Source organism: Macrobrachium rosenbergii, chromosome 51 (genome assembly GCF_040412425.1).
Source record: "Macrobrachium rosenbergii isolate ZJJX-2024 chromosome 51, ASM4041242v1, whole genome shotgun sequence".
NCBI lineage: Eukaryota > Metazoa > Arthropoda > Malacostraca > Decapoda > Palaemonidae > Macrobrachium > Macrobrachium rosenbergii.
In genome coordinates, this window is record NC_089791.1 from 25,549,528 (window position 1) to 25,555,887 (window position 6,360).

Below are 6,360 nucleotides of genomic sequence, written 5' to 3' on the forward strand. Positions count from 1 at the left end.
ATTCTCAGATATATCTGCCTTTAGATTTACGACAAGTTTCCAGGGAAACGTCGCGTCGAATTTATCATTCTCGTCGGAAGGTACTACAAGGATGTTAAACTTCCCGTCTCCCGTAGGGGGATAGTGCCGTCAGTTCACCTCAAGCGGTGCACTGTAGGCATTACTCAAGGTCCTTTGCGGCGTCCCTTCGACCCCTAGCTGCAACCCCATTCGATCCTTTTCTGTACCTCCTTTCATATTCTCTTTCTTCCATCTTGCTTTCCTCCTGTTACACCTTTCAAACCTTTTACTGTCAATTAACGTTTCAGCGCTGAATGACCTCATAGGTCCCAGTGCTTGGCTTTTGGCTTAAGTTCTATATTCAGTTCTGTATTCAACTGAATTTGCCGCGTCTCTGGGAGACAGAGGAACCTTTTTGTATCTCTTAATAGTAAGAGCAGAGGAGGAGGAGTAAGTGAATGATGAGATAGTTTTTTTTTTTTAAGTTTTTCCAGCTTTCTTTATCATCAAATCTCATTTTTTGTTTGAGTTCTTTTACTGTAACATTGTGGAGCAGTCAGTCTGGGTGTGTCATAAAGGTTAATTCTCCTAAGTAGGCGAGTGGCTTTGTGGTACTATTTAATGCTGCAAACGAATTTCTGACTCTTGTTTATTTATTTATATTCTTTTATTTCCATTGCTACTTACTCACTATTTGAGTGAAATTCTTCTATTGTTGATTATCGATTATTTGAGTGAAATTCTTTTATTATTGATTATCGATTATTTGATTGAAATTCTCCTATTATTGATTATCGATTATTTGAGAGCAATTCTCGTACTATTGATTACCGATTATTGGAGTGAACTTCTCCTATTATTGATTATCGATTATTGGAGTGAACTTCTATTACTGATTATAGATTATTTTATTGAAAATCTCCTATTGTTGATTATTGGTTATTTGAGTGAACTTCTATTATTGATTATCGATTATTTGAGTGAAATTTTTCTATTATTGATTATCGATTATGAGAGAAATTCTCGTATTATTGATTACCGATTATTTGAGTGACCTTCTCCTATTATTGATTATCGATTATTTGAGTGAACTTCTATTACTGATTATAGATTACTTTATTGAAATTCTCCTGTTGTTGATTATTGGTTATTTGAGTGAACTTCTATTATTGATTGTCGATTATTTGAGTGAAATTTTCCTATTATTGATCATCGATTATTTGAGTGAAATTCTCCTATTATTGATTATTGATGATTTGAGTGAACTCCTCCTATTAATGATTATGGATTATTTTAGCGAACTTTTATTATTGATTATAGATTATTTGAGTGAAAGTCTCCTATTGTTGATTGTTGGTTATTTGAGTGAACTGCTCCCATTATTGATTATCGATTATTTGAGTGAAATTTCCCTATTATTGATGATCGATTATTTGATTGAAATTCTCCTATTATTGATTATCGATGATTTGAGTGAACTTCGCCTATTAATGATTATTTTAGCGAACTTCTATTATTGATTATAGATTATTTGAGTGAAATTCTCCTATTGTTGATTATCGATTATTTGAGTGAAATTCTCCTATTAGTTCTATTATTCTCTTGTTTTACATAAGGCATTGCGCATTCTGGTCTCCGGAAGACTGTCGTGCATAGTAATGACCATTTTGGCTTGTCCCTTAAGAGTAGGTGTTCATTATGAATGATAATGAAATAAATTATGGAACTTTGGGGCCGGGGGGCGGGGTGTGAGGGTCGAGCTTGAGGGTGGGGGATGGGAGATGGATGTCCACGGGGGGTATCCATTATAGTTAATTATATCTGTCTCCTTTAAATTTGCATCGTAATGGGTCTTGAGCGTCGAATGACAAACCATCTTTATCAGCGGTCATTAAATTTGTTTTATCGCATTATTATTTTCATGCTGCATTTCTTTCTCGATTTCTGTTCATTTTTGTTCACTTGGAACTTGGCCCTATATCATTATCCAGAAATAACCAGAGAAAAGCCACTTATATTTTTGGAAACCGATCTAACTGTGATGCGAATTTAGAAAGATGGTTGTTAAGAAGGTATTCGTTGGGATAATAGCAAAAGCCACAATAATGTATATTAGCTATTGTATTTTTCCAGAATACAAAAACAAAAACGGGTAAAAAAAGGAGCTTTGACCATTTGCACAGAGTTCCTCTCCAGCCAAGCTCTCGACCATTTGCACAACGGCCTCTTCAGCCAAGCTCTCGGCCGTTTGCACAACGGCCCTCTTCAGCCAAGCTTTTGACCGTTTGCACAACAGTCCTCTTCAGCCAAGCTCTCGACCGTTTGCACAACGGTCCTCTCCAGCCAAGCTTTCGACCGTTGTGCAGACGGTCGAAAGCTCCCTTTTTTTCTTGAACCCTTTTTTCGTATTTTGGAAAAATGCAATCGCTCATATATACATTATTGTGGCATTTTACTTATTATTTCCGGTCACATTATAGTGATGCACCATAGATTCGTTAGAAGCTTACAGACTGGAGACACCTCCATTTATTGTAGGAACTTCTTTATAAACTGGAATCCAATGAAAACCAACTCCTTGACAACAGGCAATCTTTATGTTATATGAGCGAAGCTTTTCTGGAAATCGTCGCATAAAGCTATGACTGTCAGACCAGTATATCTGGATTTTGTTGATATTTCTGCTGCTACTTGTTACTGTTATATCTTTGCGGTATTGTACAAGATGTCTGCTTGCTCACTGACTGTATTGTATTATCTATGCCGTTTACTCGAGGGATTTTGAGTTAACACTTTCAGATTTACTCCTTTTATTATTATTATTATTATTATTATTATTGAGAACATGAACCCTGTTTATGTGGAACAAACCCATCAAAGGGGCCATTGACTTGAAATTCAAACTTCGAAAGAATATGGTGTTCATTTGAATTAGGTAACAGAAAGTAATAGGAGATACAGAAAGAAGAGGCCAGTTATTAGAAGGAAAAAAAAAGAGAAATAAAATAGTATTCGTATATTCTTGTTGTAGAAACCGTGTTGCTTCTGGTGACAAACATTGTTTTGCTATACCTGCATACATTTCAGTTCACTCAAGACTTTGAAGCACTTATTCCGTCCCAACCATCTTCATTTGAATAATAAAATTTTGTCCTCTTAAATTTTACTAAAAGCTTACAGGAAGCAATTGATTTTTAGTTTTCTGAAAAGAAAACTATTGTGCAGGCTTTGTCTGTCCGTCCGCATTTTTTTTCTGTCCGCACTTTTTCTGTCCGCCCTCAGAGCTTAAAAACTACTAAGGCTAGAGGGCGGCAAATTGGAAAGTCGATCATCCAACCTTCAATCATCAAACATACAAAATTGCAGCCCTCTAGCCTCAGTAAATTTTATTTCATTTAAGGTTAAAGTTAGCCATAATCGTGCTTCTGGCAACTATATAGGATAGGCCACCACCGGGCAGGGGTTAAAGTTTCATTGGCCGCTACTCATACAGCATTATACCAAGACCAGCGATAGATGTGTTTTCGGTGTCCTTGATTATACGCTGTAGCGGCTGTACAGAAAACTAGATTGCGCCGAAGACACTTCGGCGCATTTTTTACTTGTTGTTGATCGAATTCAAAAACTTGTTTTCCAAGCTGTATGATGTTACATAGTCGATTTTAGCGACGTTTAATATCTATAAAACTTCATGCGTTATCTGTTGTTTAGAGAGAGAGAATTATCTGGCTGAGAAACATCGATTGGGGAATAAAGGTCGGTAATCTTTCAAGATTCAGAGGAGAGGAAAGGGCAGTCTGTAATAATTTGTCTGGCTGAGACCAGATCCGTTGCTGTAGCTCAGTCTTAACCATAGTTTAAAAGGTTAATTTCTGTATACTATAATCAGGCTTTCAGGATGGTTATGAATACAATGTACGTCTATGCTGGTCACACACACTCACACACATATTTAAATATATATTGATATATAAATTATATATGTGTGTATATATATATATATATAGCATATGTGTGTATATATATATAAATATATATATATACATGTGTATATGTGTCTGTATAAATATATTCATATATATACATTCACATATATATGTATATATGTATATATTATTCATATATATAATTTACACACTTGCATGCACTCTCATACATAAACATCTAAACCTCAGGTATAAAGACGAACGACAATGAACGTAAAAATCGGTTATGCCTGAGGACGCAGTCGACCCTAAAGGTTAGAAGAAGCAATTCGGGGAGATTTAAGGCTCTTGTTCTTCTCCTTGTTAGCGCTTAGTGAACAGCCCCGTACCTCTTGTTTGTTAGAGAGACGCAGTGAGTACATACACCGAGAAAGCAAAACAAGGGAGAGATGAGAGATAACTGGATGGAGGTGCGCGCGTGGGAGAGAGAGAGAGAGAGAGAGAGAGAGAGAGAGGTGTGGAGATGGAGAGGGAGAGTGCGATCGAGGCGAGAGAGAGAGAGAGAGAGAGAGAGAGAGAGGTAGGGAGAGGGAGTGGGAGAGAGATCGAGGTGGGGAAATGGTGAGGAGAGAAAGAGATCGAGGTGGGGAAATGGTGAGGGGAGAGAGAGAGGTGGAGAAATGATGATGAGGAGAGAGAGAGAGAGAGAGAGACAGGTAGGGAAATGGTAAGAACACAGAGAGAGAGAGAGAGAGAGAGAGAGAGAGAGAGAGAGAGATTGACGTGACAAAAGATGCAAAGGTCTATTAGAATCAGGATAAAGATTCTCTCTCTCTCTCTCTCTCTCTCTCTCTCTCTCTCTCTCTCTCTCTCTCTCCCGTCGTTGCGTGTACATGTAAAAGACGTAATGGATACGCTTGCCACGTATGTTTCTCTTTCATTATAAATAAAGATTCATCACATTTATAAAGCAATAGAATGTTATTTTATTACAAATAGACGTTTATTGATAGACTGTGCAAATTTATCTTTTTGGTCTTAGTCAGTATTTAGATAAATTGCCTAAATATAATTCAACTAATAAATTGCTTAAATTTAAACTGAATTACATTTAAAAAATCATTTGCTTTTAATATAATTTAGAAAATGTTACTGTATTTTAAACTTCAAAATTCTGTACTATAAGAAAATTCTTATAGACTTTACACATATAAAAACAATACACTAGATTTCACCTTTTTTCAGCTTGACAAATAAATGCGCCTATTTTTCTCTTACCAAAAATGCTTAAACTGCCATTCATCACTTGGTTGCATCTGTAGCTATTATCACTATATTTACATATTTGCTGAATAACTCTGTATTAACGTGAGCCCCTGATTCCAAATTCATGTTCTGTACAAGTATTGCATTAATTGACCTTGGAGTCCCTGATTCCAAATCATGTTCTATACAAGTATTGCATTAATTGACCTTCGAATCCCTGATTCCAATTCATGTTCTGTACAAGTGTTGCATTAATTGACCTTCTTATCTTTAATGAACTGCAAAAAAAGGAAACTAACTGTAAAAGAAGAGAATTTACTGTGTTTTTTTGTATGAAAGTTTGAGTCTTCATATATGAACAAAGCAGTGATGTCAGTGTCGTGAGGTGCGCTTTGTACATAATAGGGAAGAAGATTGTGAAAGGGAGAGCGTGTCTTTGAGAGAGAGAGAGAGAGAGAGAGAGAGAGAGAGAGAGAGAGAGAGAGAGAGAGAGAGGAGAGAGAGAGAGAGAGAGAGAGAGGTGGGGGAGCACCCTTTTTATCAGTGAGAGAGAGATAGAGAGAGAAAGGTGGGGGAGTACCCTTTTTATCACAGAGAGAGAGAGAGAGAGAAAGAGAGAGAGAGGTTGGGGAGTTATCAGTGTGAAAGAGACAGACTGACAGACAGAGGGAATCTAAGTGTGTGTGTGTGTGTGTGTGTATGCGCGCGCGGGCGCGCCCGCATGTGTGTAAGCGTGTGTGCACTAAGAGATCAGCAGTGACTTTGTGAGAATACTCTTGATGCATATAGAGATTCATTTAAAATCTCAAATAGATAGAGAGCTCTGCCCACAGAAGATTAAGAAAATTTGTGTTTGTGTGTGTGTGTGTGTGTGTATTCTGAGAGAGAGAAAGAGAGAGAGAGAATCTGAGTATCTATGCGTATATGTTCTCTCGCATTTCGGTCCCTCCCCCTCCAGCCATAGACAAGGTAAGTTCTGTTTAATGAATATTCAATGGGTTGCAGCTGTGTGTGTGTGTGTGTGTGTGTGTTGCTTTTGTTGTATCCGGTGGTGCCTTGTCGATACCTGGTTTTCTATTACGGGATGCGAGACTGTGTCCCGCGGCGAAGCAGAACAGGGGGGTTGGGGGGGGGGCGCGGTAAAAGGGGTAGGGGCCCTTCTCTGTGG